This window comes from Oryx dammah, unplaced genomic scaffold, assembly GCF_014754425.2.
Source record: "Oryx dammah isolate SB20612 unplaced genomic scaffold, SCBI_Odam_1.1 HiC_scaffold_25, whole genome shotgun sequence".
Taxonomy (NCBI): domain Eukaryota; kingdom Metazoa; phylum Chordata; class Mammalia; order Artiodactyla; family Bovidae; genus Oryx; species Oryx dammah.
Genome location: NW_024070209.1, coordinates 92365735 through 92380326, shown reverse-complemented (window position 1 = coordinate 92380326; position 14592 = coordinate 92365735). Strand labels below are relative to the sequence as shown.

At 42.9% G+C, this 14592-nt stretch overlaps 1 pseudogene; it reads right to left on the bottom strand.

Annotated features, from left to right (window-relative positions):
• Nucleotides 1–2024: 2024 nt before the first annotated feature.
• LOC120852294 lies at nt 2025–3374 on the bottom strand (annotated as a pseudogene).
• Nucleotides 3375–14592: the final 11218 nt, after the last annotated feature.

The following is a 14592-nucleotide window of genomic DNA, read 5'->3' as shown; positions in this document are numbered from 1 at the left end:
CAGAAATTTAAAAAAAGTATTCTAAAATTTATATGAAAATGCCAAAGAACCTAGAAGAATCAAAATAAATTTGAGAAAAAATAAGAAGGAGGGGACTCACACTACCTAGCTTCAAGACTTACTAAGCTACAATAATCGACAGTGTGCTATTTTTTTTTTCATTTTTACTTTGGATGATTTCTTGCATTTTGTGTTTCATATATTATCCAGTTTCACATTCTCACAAGATCAGCAATTACAAGAGCTACCTCATCTTCTAAGTCTGAAAATGGCAAGACAGCCACAGCTGCAGCCAACAGCAAAGCACCGATGTGCTCACAAAACAAAAAATTTCACAATTTTTCCTTCATTTTTCTTAAGCTAGGAAAATGCTAAGGCTCACTGCTGAAGAAAGGAAACCCTTTTTTTTTCTTCATGCCTCAAAAGAAAACGTTAAACTTATCTGACAAGGCTGACAAGGGTTCTTCAATAATTAATTGCACACACACACGAAGCTTTCAGTTCAGTGCAGTTCAATTCAGTCACAGTCGTGTCCAACTCTTCGTGACCGCATGGACTGCAGCACCGCCAGAATTTCCTGTCCATCACCAACTCCCGGAGCTGCCTCAGACTCACATCCATTGAGTCAGTGATGCCATCCAAACGTCTCATCCTCTGTCATCCCCTTCTCCTCCTGCCTTTAATCCTTCCCAGCATCAGGGTCTTTTCCCAATGAGTCAGTTCTTCGCATCAGGTGGCTAAAGTATTGGAGCTTCAGCTTCAGCATCAGTCCTTCCAATGAATATTCAAGACTGATTTCCTTTAGGATTGACTGGTTTGATCTCCTTGCAGTCCAAGGGACTCTCAAGAGTCTTCTCCAACACCACAGTTCAAAAGCATCAGTTCTTTGGCACTCAGCTTCCCTTATAGTCCAACTCTCACATCCATATATGACTACTGGAAAAACCATAGCTTTGACTAGACGGACCCTTGTCAGAAAAGTAATGTCTCTGCTTTTTAATACGCTGTCTAGGTTGGTCACGAAGGAAATGGCACCCCACTCCAGTACTCCTGCCTGAAAAATCCCGTGGATGGAGGAGCCTAGTAGTCTACATTCCAGGGGGTCGCAAAGAGTCAGACACGACTGAGCGACTAAACTTTCACTTTCAGACTTAGGTTGGTCATAGCAAGCAGCAAGGGTCTTTTACTTTCATATCTGCAGTGATTTTGGAGCCCCCAAAAATAAAGTCCATCACTGTTTCCATTGTTTCCCCATCTATTGTGATGACAGGATGGGATGCCATGATCTTAGTTTTTTTAATGTTGAGCTTTAAGCCAGCCTTTTCACTCTCCTCTTTCATGTTGCATAAACATTTTGTTACACAGGGTACAAAAATACTTTCACTTTTTTGGTTGGTTTCAAAGTTTGGAAAGACTGAGGAGCCATGGCAGGGGTGAGGTGTGCCAGAGTACACCGGGGAGAGGTAAGCAAAATGAGCAGAGAAAGGATTTTCTTAATGGTTGTTGGCCCATCTGAGGAGGAGGAAGCAGAGCCCCCTGATTTGAAATAACCAGGAAAACGCTCTGTCTTGGCTGGGTGGTCCTTCCTGTTCACCCTGGAAGTGAGTTGGGGGCGGGGGGAGGGTGGTGGAGTGCCAGCCACCGAGCAGAACTGGCTACAGGGCTTGGTCCTCGATGAAGCCAGGTGGGTGCAGGGCAGGGGGGTAGGGAGAGGGACCCAGAATGATGATGAGCCCTTAGTGGCCAGGCCTTGTTGCCATGGTGAAGCAATGTGAGAACAAACTGTACACTCATGTACACATAGTTTTAAGTGTCTTAATTCATGCCAGAAAACATTCAAAAGTAAATGCCTCAGTGTCTTGAGCTGGGGTTACAGAAGCAGATTTGGGAGGTTGGGACTTGCTCAGTCCCCAAGGAGCCCTGACTCCAGCAAGAAAGGCCCTGAATCCAGCCCTGAGGCCTTGGAGACAGGCTGTGGGGCAGGACAGGCCTGAGGAGGAAGAGAGGAAGAAAAAGAGTCAGGCTTAAAATTCACAGTCTTTGGAGGGCAGCAGCTCTGCAGGGCCACCTGGGGGCACGGGGCACTCCGAGTGGCTTCCTCCCCTGTGGGGCGGGGGCCTCGAGCTGTGGTGACAAGGGTAAAGAGCAAACAGAAGTGCTGATATTTCCATCCTGGCTGGGTGGTATCAGAGGAAGTGTACCAGCACACCTAGTGCTTCTGATCTGTGTGTGGTGCTGGAGAAGACTCTTGAGAGTCTCTTGGACTGCAAGGAGATTCAACCAATCCCTCCTAAAGGAAATCAGTCTTGAATATTCATTGGAAGGACTGATCCTGAAGCTGAAGCTCCAATACTTTGGCCACCTGATGCGAAGAACTGACTCACTGGGAAAAGACCCTGATGCTGGGAAAGACTGAAGGTGAGAGGAGAAGGGGATGACAGAGGATGAGATGTTTGAATGGCATCACCTACTCAATGGATGTGAGTCTGAGGCAGCTCCAGGAGTTGGGATGGACAGGGAAGCCTGGAGTACTGCAGTCCATGGGGTCACAAAAAGTCAGACGCGACTGAGCAACTGAGCTGAGCTGAACTGAACCAACGCACCTGAGCATGCAGGGCGCAGCAGCAGCGGTGGCGGCTGGGCAGGTGAACGGGCAGTATGTGAGATAGCTGGGATCAGCTCCATAGTGTACAGAGGGTAGGGGCCCGGGCCTCTGGGGATGCGGGGCTCAGAGCGGCCCCCATCGGGTTATAGGGGTCCCCTGAGATGCCATGTGCTCCAAGGGTGGGGTGGGCATTGGCAGGATTTGCTGTAGCCATTCGCTTGTTCTTCCCTTTATCTCGTCGTCTTCCTTTGTGGTTCTGCTGGTAAAGAATCCGCCTGCAATGCCAGAGACCTGGGTCCAATCCCTAGGTTAGGAAGAGCCCCTGGAAAAGGGAACGGCTACCCACTCCAGTATTCTGGCCTGGAGAAGTCCATGGACTGTATAGTCCATGGGGTCGCAAAGAGTCAGACACGACTGAGCGACTTTCACTTTAGCTTGTCCTTGGCCATCTTGGTGTTGGCTTTGGCAAACTCTAGCCTCAAAGACTGCAGGTTTTCAGCATCAAAGCAAATACCATTCAATGCATTCTTGGCGGCTGCTGCTCCTGCCCAACAGTCAAAGACCACAAAACCAACAGGCTGTCTTGATGTGAGCATGATCAGGGACGCTTCATACCCCTTGAAAGGCCTGAAGAGCAGGTAAAGTTGTCTGGGTTTAATGTCCACAGGGAACTCACTGACCCACAGTGTCCTGACCTCCTCCTCCAGGGTGCCGCCGGAGCCCACGCCCTGCCAGTGCTGTGCTTGCCATCAGGCTTTAGGTTGCTCATGGTGCTGCCTGAGGGCTAGCTTGGAGCGGCCCAGAGAGGAAATTTTAAAGACTGAATCCAAGTCCTGAGCATCTGGAAATCTCATTCATTGCAAAAATGGAACAATTGCTTAAAATGATTTGACAGTTTCTTAAAAGGTTTAACATACCCCTACCATGTAACCCAGAAATCCCACTCCTAGATACTCCAAAAGAAATGAAAATTGCGCTTACACAAAGAAATGTATGCCAGTGTTTTGTAGCATCTTTATTCATACTAGCCAAAATCTAAGACAGTCTAGGAACTGCTGGGTGGATCAACAAATAATGGTATATCTACACAGGAAATGATACTGAACTAAAAAGGCAAGAACTATGATGATACAACAACTTGGATGAAAGTCAAAAGCAGTATGCAAAGTGAAAGAAGCTAAATAAACAAACTAAAAAGCTACATACTGTGTGATCCTATTTATATGACATTTTTTCTGGAGGTAGGGGAGACAGGAAATCAGATCAGTGTTTGCCTGGAGCTGGGAGTGGGAGAAGAAAAATTACTAGAGGGGCAAGAGAAATGTCCAGGGTGCTGAAAATGTTCTCTGTCTTGACTGTAATTGCTACAAAAGAGAAGACAATTGTCAAAACTGATCAACAAAATACTTAATATGGATAAATTTTATTGTATATAAATTGTACTTTATGTGTAATAAGACTTCATCTTAAAAATAACATTGTAGAAAATAAAGGTAGTCATATTTTAGGCCTTGGGCTAGAGAAACGTTTCTTAAGTAAAAAGAAAATGCATTGACAACAAAATACTGACAGATGGTCTGTCTACAAGGTCCTAGATGAACTGGTTCTCTGATCAGTTTGGACTCATCTCCTGCCTCTTTCTGCTCATTCAGTCCAGTCCATTTGCCCTTTTATTATTCCTCACACACACCAGACACACTTCTGCCTCAGGGCTTTCACCAATCCTGTCTTATAATTGTAGGTCTCCTTCAACACAAAGGAAATTACAAGGGATATCTACAGCCATGCCAGACCCATCCTCCAACCTGGTGCCTCAGTTCCAAGTGTAATTCCAGAGCAGACCCAGATAGGCCCAACTTATCTGATTGGGAAGTGAGGCAGATAGATGAGCCTGAGAAAGGACCTCTGTCCCTGCGGTGCTTTGAGTTGGTGATGTCCAAAGGCTACGTTTCCATGGAGAAACCCTGCTTAATTCCTAATCACCGCTCAGTTAGGAGAAGCCAAACTTTTAACTATAGATGTTTCTTAATTAAACCACAAACTTCCCTGAGTGGCTAATTAGGACCAAAGCAGGGTAGCTAGGGAATCCTCAAACAGAATTTCTCCCGGGTCTTGTTAACAAGGTCATAGACTAGAGCAGGTCCACATAGGCAGTTCCCAGAATACTGAGACTTTTCTGATATTTCACACTCGAAGCACAGAAAGTTTTCTCTTTCCCCAAGAGATTATAATCACCAATTCCATCATCAAAAGCAATTTCTCAGCCTGGTTCCTGGCTAACTAACTCCCCAGCCTCAATTACTCATGACATCTCATTCTCTCATCCCCAGAACAACAAATAAGTTTCACCTCTTATGCCACTACCACTTAATTAAAAGTAGCTGCCTAGAATGTTAATTGGAGAATGGTTCAAGGCCTCTGCTCAATCCCAGTGAGGAAAATGCCCTGTGATGGTTTAGCTATGTCTGCCACAGATATGGAATGGGAGGAGATTGCAGCAAGTCAGCTATGTATTCACCATCCGTGTGTGTGTATGCCAAGTTGCTTCAGTCATGTCTGACTCCTTGTGACGTCATGGACTGTAGCCCTCCAGGCTCCACTGTCCATGGGATTCTCCAGACAAGAATACTGGAGTGGGTTGCTATGCCCTCCTCCAGGGCATCTTCCCGACCCAGGGATTGAATCCCCATCTCTTGCATTTCCTGCACTGGTAGGTGGGTTCTTTACCACTAGCACCACCTGGGAAGCCCAAATGACTATCAATACCCTATATCAAATTCTGAACTATGCTGCATTCCCCAAACACTTCTTTTTACACACCTCCATGTTTTCATATGGGATTGTAATATATTTGCCTCTTTTCCACTTTGTTGTGTGTGCTTAGTCACTCAGTCGTGTCCGACTCTTTTTGACCTCGTGGACTATAGCTTGCCAGGTAGCTCTGTCCATGGGGATTCTTCAGGGAAGAATACTGAAATAGGTTGCCATGCCCTCCTCCAGGAGATCTTCCCAACCCAGGGATCGAACCCAGGTCTCCCACATTGCAGGTAGGTTCTTTATCATCTGTACCACCAGGGAAGCCCTTTCCACTTAGTTACCATCCCTTGAGGCCTGACATCACCGCTATGGCTTTCTCTGAGCGTTTTTATTCTTGGGTCCAAATGGGATTAATAACTCTCCCTATTGTGCTTTTAGTATTGGATTATCATTGCAAGTACCACACTGATCTGGGTAATTGGGATGCTGTGCAAGAATAAACTAGAGAGAAGTTCTTGGTGGATGGGCTAAAAAGACAGACCAGAACAGAGACTGATAGTAACACTCATGGGAAAAGGAAAACAAACAAGAGTAGAGATGTTTGTGGTGGGGGAATAGGAGACAAAAAATAGAACCTATAGGAATTTGTTGTTAATGTCATTTAATCACTAGGTCACGTCTGACTCTTTGCCACCCCATGGGCTGTAGCCCACCAGGCTCCTCTGTCCTTAGAATTTTCCAGCAAGAATACTGGAGTGGGTTGCCATTTCCTTCTTCATGAGATCTTCCTGACCCAGGGATCAAACTCGAGTCTCCTGCGTTGGCAGGCAGATTCTTTATCACTGAGCCATCAGGGAAGCCCATATTATAATGCTACTTAAACATAAATAATAATAGAGCTATGTATAAATAAATGGCTTAGGCTAACGTACTTATACAAGATGAGGTCTCATCCCCACCTTTTGGAGATTACAAATAAGAAGAATGAAAACATGCAAAAACCAATTACTTAATTCAAATAAATAAATATATTTGGTAATTTTAAAAATAATAATAATAAACAGCAAAACTAATAAATTAACAGCATTAATTTAATGTTATGCATGATATCATTTTGCTGAAACTAAATTATATTTCATAACATGAAGCGACTCTTCATTGGCATAGTGAGCATAACATCTTGTTGTATGCTGTGGGATGACTCATTTCTCCCACCACTTTATTCCAACTACCAAGAAATTGTGTTATGTACAGCCCACCTGGTATAGGACCAAATCACATAGTTTACAAAGTCTGACTTTGTTTCACATCAACCTGAAACAACTAAGGTAGTACTATCTGATGTTGATGTGCTTGTAAATACAAATGTGAATAGTCAAAACAAAAATTCAAGAGACTCTCCCATTTAAAGCCATTGAGGGTGTAGCTACTGAGCATTCAGAAGAGAGTGAGTAATTGGTGGAAAAAAAAAAAAGCATAACCTTATATTACTAGAAGTCTCACAAAAGGACACACTAAAGGGTGAAGGAAAATGACCCCAGAGGGAAGCACAAAATGCAGAAAGAAATGAAGCACTGCGTAAAATGCAGAAAGAAATGAAGCACTGCGTAAAGAGCGAAAATACAGGTAAATGAATATTAATGAACTAATATTCATTAAAAGTGAATATTGCCTGTTTAACCAAAAGTAAGGGTGTCTTATGAAGTTTAAAATACATTTTGAATTAAAACATATTACCACTATAGCATAAAAGGCAAGAAGAAGGGAAATGGAGTTCAAATATTCTAGAGTTCTTGAATTTACCAGGACATGGTAAAAAAAAAAAATTATATATATGGGACTTTAATAAGGAAATGATATACATTATAATGTCTAAGGTAAGCACTAAGAGAATAGTTTAAAATATATAACTAATAAGCTAATCTTAAAAAGGAAAAGAAAGTTGGAGAATTGCAGTGAACAGTTTCAAGACTTACACTGATGTGTGCACCCTGCCAAGTGTAAACTAGCTGGCTGGTAGACTCCTGCTGTGTAGCACAGGGAGCTCCGTACAGAGCTCTGTGGTGACCTAGATAGGTGGGATGGGAGGGTAGGAGGGAGGTCGAAGAAGAAGGGCATGTGTGTACATGTATATAGCTGATCCACTTCATTATTCGGCAGAAACTAAAGCAATTATCACCCTTTGGCTCAGTCTCAGTCACATCCCACTTTTTGTGACACCATGGACTATAGCCTGCCAGTTTCCTCTGTCCATGGAATTTTTCAGGCAAGAATACTGGAGTGGGCTGCCATTTCCTCCTCCAGGGGATCTTCCCAACCCAGGGATGGAAACTGTCTCTTGTATTTCCTGTATTGGCAGGTGGACTCTTTACCACTGCACCACCTGGGAAGCCCATAGAGCAATTATATCCCAACTGGAAAAAAAAAAAAACAAAACCTTACTGTAAAGCTAAAAGTCAGTGTGGTCTTGTCATAGGATAAACAAATCAGTGAAACATAGCAGAGTCCAGAAATAGACCCACACACATGGAGTGGCTTAATTATTTACAAAAGTGCCGGAGCACCGTTGGGGTGGCAAAGAGTTGGACACAGTTTATCAACTCGTTATGAACAAGTGAACTAAAACCCACCTCAAAATACATGTAGATTATACATATGGAAAGTATATTAGCTGTGGCATATGGATGCATTTTTAAGTAAATGATATACATTATAATGTCTAAGGTAAGCACTAAGAGAATAGTTTAAAATATATAACTAATAAGCTAATCTTAAAAAGGAAAAGAAAGTTGGAGAATTGCAGTGAACAATTTCAAGGTAGGAGGTAGGCTGAAGTGTTCAGAAAAGATTAGCCTTACTAGCAAGGAGGTTTTCTATTAGCCTTAATAGCAACATTTTCCAAGAAAATGTTGATGACATATCGATTGTAACTTTTCTATTAAATCTCTGTGCAAAAGGAGATTGCAATTGCTTCTTCCATTTCTGGAACCACAAGGGAAGTCAGTCTACACAGTCTGGGAACCAGGAGCTCAAGCTCTTGAAGAGAGAGTCCAGATGCCGAGCACACAAAACCTAGGCATCTGGTACTCGTTAGAGTCTTCCCTTCATGGGACTCCCCTCAGCCTGGGCCACATTTGGAATCACTCCATTTCTTCTTATTCTGCTGCCTTGCGTGCGGTTCCAAGATTTGAAAAGGCGACCGACAGTGTCTTGGGTCACATTATCTGGGATCTTGCCACCAAGCTACTTCCCTCAAGCCGGCATCCCAGATCCTGGAAAATTCCAAAAGCCTAAATCATTTGAACATGTGCTAACTGCATTTTTTTTGTGACCACTGACCTTCAGAATGAAAAGAATATGGAGCTTAGGTGCCACTCAGACGCATGCCATGTTCATCACAGGAAAGGCCTCTTAGATCTGGGTCATCAGTGAGCACAGTTTGGACACAGCACTTGGCCATGGCTTCTCTTCCTGGTTCTGCCATTTACAGGCTTCATGACCTCACAGAAGTCTCTCTTTTCTGAGCCTCAGTCATCTAATCTGGAAATACAAGGAAGAACCCCAATTTCACAAAGCTGCTTTCATGATAATTAATAAGATATTGTGTATGATGAGATTAGCACAATACAACGCTATCAAACAGGGAGCAGATGAACAGCTGGGGGGTAGGGGAAGCGTAGGAAATGGAGAATGACTATTTAGTGGGTGCAGGGTTTCCTTTTGGAATGATGAAAATGTTCTGGAACTAAATACTGCACCATAGTGAATGCACTATGTGCCACTCAATAGTATACTTTAAAATGGTTAAAGTGGTCAACTTTATGTTCAAAAAAAACAAACAAGAAAAGCCCTGCTGTACCTCCCACTTCTCTACCTCACAGGGTGAGTGGGGAGGAGGTAGAAACCAGGATCTGTCCTGAGTCCCTCCTATAGAGATGAGAACTGAGAACTAAGACAAGAGCAGGCACTCGAGTATCCCTGTGGGGAGGGAAGGGGGCACTCCGGGTCGGAGCTTTGCCCAAAGTGGCCAGAAGGGAGGCGGGGAGGGGAAGTTAGCCGCAGATGGGAGGTTTGGGGGGACAGCTTTTTGGTGAACATTATCACAGTGTGCAGAGTGCAAGTCACAGATCAGAAAGAAGATAGCAAGCCTGGAAAAAGTGAGTCACAAGGAGAGGAAAGAAAAAAACGTCAGTCATCTAAAGAGGAAATGAATGACCAAGAGGCAGCCCAGTAGGGTGCACGGTCTCCATCTGAGGCTCATCAACAGAATCATCTGGAAGTATATCCCCATCACCAGTGCCCACCACATCACCGCACCTTCCACCCTTCTTCCCGCCCCCGCCTCCCTTGCCCATCCCTGCTGAGTCTCTGGTTCTGGAGGTCTTGAGCCTTAGGGCATGTGGTGGAAACTGACCACACGTTGGAATTACACTGCTGCCTCCCACAACTTTGTAGCTGTACCACTCTGGACAAGTAAGCTGATTTTTCTGCATCTTAGTTTCACCTTTATGAAACAGGAAAATCGACTCATAGGCTGTTGGTAAGAGTTAATGAAATTGCCAGGTAAAGTACATGCCACAGAGTAGGCTCTTAATAAATATTTAATTCCCTTTCCCCTCGTCCAGTGGTGCATGTCACACTTGGAATCCACTGGGCCTTTCCATCAGGTCACAAAGCAAAAGAAGGAAGAGCAGGGGATTTAAAATAGAGAACAGGAGCCATTTCCCATAATAAATGTGTTTGGAAGGTGACTTTTCTATTCGTTTATTTTTGTGGAGTATAATTGCTTTACAATGTTGTGTTAGTGTCTGTTGTACAACAAAATGAATCAGCTGTATGTATATGTATATCCGCTTCCTCTTGGGCTTCCCTCTCACCCTCATCCCACCGCTCTGGTTTATCACCGAGCACCAAGCTGAGCTCCTTGGGCTACACAGCAGCTTCCCACTAGCTATTTATTTTACACCTGGTTGTGTCTGTGTGTCAACCCACTTTGTCCGACTCTCCCCTTCACTCCTGGGTTCACATGTCCATTCTCTATGTCTGTGAAAAGATGACATTTTTATTTTAGTTTATTTTTCTTTATTTTTAAATTTTCTTTCTTTTTTTAAATTCTTTTAGTTTAAAAGATGACTTTTTAAAAGAGAGTCCTTGTTTAAGGGTTAAAATCTGCCCTAGAGGCAGCATTATTCACAATAATTTTTTTTTAAAAAAAGAAAGAAACAACCAAACTGTCTATGAACAATTGACCAGAAAAGATTAAGTCAACTGTGGTATACGTTAAATATTTACATAGCAATAAAGAATATCAGATGGCTGATCCACACAACAACATGGATGTCAACTGATATGCTGAGCAAAAATGTCAGACACAAAAGGGTACATTCTGTATCACAGTAGGGTTCTGTATACTGTGTGCTATATCTCTGATCTGCACTTCTGTGATTTCACTTGATAAGTTCTTGGCTGGCAATAACGTTGAGCTGTTGTCAGGTCAACAGTTGTGATGTTCTTTGCAGTGTTCTCAGGGGCAAAACAGAGCTTAAAAACTCAGATCCACCAAGGTGGACTACCTCTGCTTGCCAGCCCCTTTGGACACCCTCCCATGGATGGAGACGATTCCACATTATGAGTCCCTCCTTCCCAATGTTCAAGCCAGAAAGCTCACTTTCCCTCCTCCTCTTGGAGCCAGAGTGCAGGCTTGTGAGGTAGGCTCTACCAATCAGACGTGAAGTAAAAGTAACTTGAATTTGAAGTAGAGAAAAGTGGGCAAGCAGGCACTGTGCAGAATGAATGCATTTTCTGGCAAGGATGGGTAGCAGCAGCCAGCTTTCAGGGGCAGCAGCGGTGGGGTTTGGCCAGCAGAGGTGCAGTCGGAGACGTCTGTGTCCCGTGGCAGCAGCAGAGGTGTCTTCTCTGGGGCAGCAGCTGCTGTTCCTGGGTGTGAAGCCTCTGAGCCTCGTTCTCTGGTCCCGTAGCTGTTTCCATGAGCTACACAATGTCCTTTAATAAACTCCTTCCTGCTGAAATGGGCCAGAGGAACCCATTTGTTCTACCTCTTTGGAGAACCCTGAATGCTACAGTGGGTGACCCACTCAGGGCTCTTAGCAAAATAGGACATATATTTACATATGTATGTACGTATAAATGTACGTATGTATGTATATATGTACGTATGTATGTATATATGTATGTATGTACATGGGGGAGATAGATACACAGAAATGATATAAATATATATATATAATGTATGTGTATATGTATATGTGGGAGATAGACATATAGAGATAATTAGACATAAAAACAGAGATACAAATGGCTTTATTTTGGGGTATTGGCTCCCACCATTGTCAGGGTTGAAAAGTCTAACATCCACAGCGCGCTCAGTCACTCAGGCATGTCTGACTCTTTGGGACCCCGTGGACTGTAGCTCACCAGGCTCCTCTGTCCATGGAATTCTCCAGGCAAGAATACTGGAATGTGTTGCCATTTCCTCCTCCAGGGTATCTTCCCCACCCAGGGATCAAACTCCTGTAGCCTGTGACCCCTGCATTGGCAGGCAGATTCTTTACAACTGAGTCACCTGGGAAGCCCAAAACCCAGAAGGGCAGAATAAAATCCATAGGGCAGGCCAGCAGGCAGGAAACTCAGCTAGGAGTTGTTGTTCTCTTGAAGCAGAATTTAGGAGTTTGGGATTAACCAATACACGCTACTATATATAAAATAGGTAAACAACTTAGGACCTACCATATAGCACAGGGAATTATATTCAAAGTCTTGTATTAACTAATAATGGAAATGAATCTGGAAAAGAATATATACATATAATATGTATATGTCATATATATGTAACTAAATCACTTTGTTGTATACCAGAAACTAATATAATATTTTAAATCCACTCTACTACTATTTTTAAACTAATTTAAAATGTTAAATCCACTCTACTACTAATTTTATTTTTTTTGTTGTTTTTTGTTTTGTTTTGTTTTGTTTAGTAGAGTGTATTTAAAATGTTATGTTAGTTTCAGGTATACAGCAAAAATGATTCTGTTACATATATGCATTATATATACAATTCAGTTACATACATATATGTTCTCTTGGAAGCATCAGCTTTTGTTCTTAAGGCTTTTCAAACTAGATGATGCCCAGCTATATTACCAAGAGTCATCTCCTTTCTTAAAATCAACTGATTGCAGTATTAAGTAGTATTAAGTAGCCTGCAAAATACTTTGGCAGCCACACCCAGATTAGTGTTTGATTAAATAATTGTAGCCCAGCCAAGTTGACACAGAAAATGAATCACCACACCCATCAAATCAAAATTCCAGGAATGAGCACTCAAATTATGAACATTAAGAGCCTTCACTCTTAGGAGGTCTTCCCTGGTGGCCAACAGTAAAGAATCTGCCTGCAATGCAGGAGACATGGGTTCAGTTCCCGGATCAAGAGGATCCCCTGGAGGAGGAAATGGTAACCCACTCCAGTATTCTTGCCTTGGAAATGCCATGGACAGAGAAGCCTGGAGGACTACAGTCCATAGGGTCGCAAGAGTTGGACACAATTTAGCAACTAAACAACAACTCCTAGGAGAAATATCATATGACATCCCTTATATGTGGAATCTAAAAAGAAATGATAGAAATGAACTTATTTACGAAACAGAAGAAGATTCACTTTTAGAGAGTGAACTTGTGGTTGCCAGCGGAGAAGAACAGGGGAAAAAGATGGAAAAGTTTGGGATGAACATGTACACACTATATTTAAAATGCATAACCAACAAAGACTTTGGTATAGCACAAAGAACTCTGCTCAATGTTATGTGGAAGCCTGGATGGGAGTGGAGTTTGGGAGAGAATAGGTATGTGTACTTGCATGGCTGAGTCCCTTTAATGTCTATCTGAAACTATCACAAAATTATTAATTGGCTATACTCCAATAAAAAAAACTTTTTTTAATTTATTTATTTTAATTGGAGGCTAATTACAATATTGTATTGGTTTTTGCCATACATTGACGTGAATCAGCCATGGGTGTACATTTAAAGATACTTCATTCTTTTTTTTTTAAATTAATTTATTTTAATTGTGGAGGCTAATTACTTTACAATACTGTGGTGATTTTTGCCATACATTGACTTGAATCAACCACAAGTACACATGTGTCCCCCCATGCTGAACCCCCCTCCCCACCCCATCCCTCTGGGTTGTCTCAGAGCACCAGCTTTGAGTGTCCTGCTTCATGCATCAAATTTGCACTGGTCATCTATTTTACATATGGTAATATACATGTTTCAATGCTATTCTCTCAAATCATCCCACCCTCGCCTTCTCCCACAGAGTCCCAAGTCTGTTCTTCACATCTGTGTCTCTTTTGCTGCCTTGCATATAGGGTCATTGTTACCCTCTTTCTAAATTCCATATATATGTGTTAATATACCACACCGGTGTTTCTCTTTCTGACTTACTTCACTCTATATAATAGGCTCCAGTTTCATCCACCTCATTAGAACTGACTCCAGTGCATTCTTTTTCATAACTGAGTAATATTCCATTGCATATATGTACCACAGCTTCTTTATCTATTCATTTGTTGATGGACATCTAGGTTGCTTCCATGTCCTAGTTATTGTAAACAGTGTTGCAAAGATCCTTCAATCTTAAGAAGTCTCCTTGGTAAGTTTGACAGAGTTTCTATTTACAAAAGTTACACACACAGTTATCCATACAAAACAAAGTCCCCCTAATCTAGGGACCTTTATTCAAAAAAAGACTATCTCTAGGATCTATCCCATCCTCCCATCGCCACAGCCCTTCACCTGGCACCCAGCTGCCATCCTGACTCAGCTGGACCACAGCCACAGCCTCATTACATTCTGCCTCCCTGCAGTCCTTCCTGCTCTACTCTGCCACTCACCCTACCGGAGGCTGCTTTTTCTAAATCTCCAGACTGACCGTGTCTCTGCTGATTCCATTCCTTCCAGAGCCATCCTACTGCTTCTGTCAGCAGCTATTAATGTTTGGTTATAAGCAGCAGACTCCCATCTCTGACCAATTTAAGTGACAGAGGATTTCATGGACCAGCCCACCAAGATGGAAGGAATAGCTAACATTTTGAGAAGGTCAGCAATCCAGGCTTCCCTGGAGATGTTGAAAGCAAGAACAAATGGACAGTGTTTTCAGAGCCCAGCTGTGGAGACTTCTGGGGCAGTCCAGTGATTAAAATTC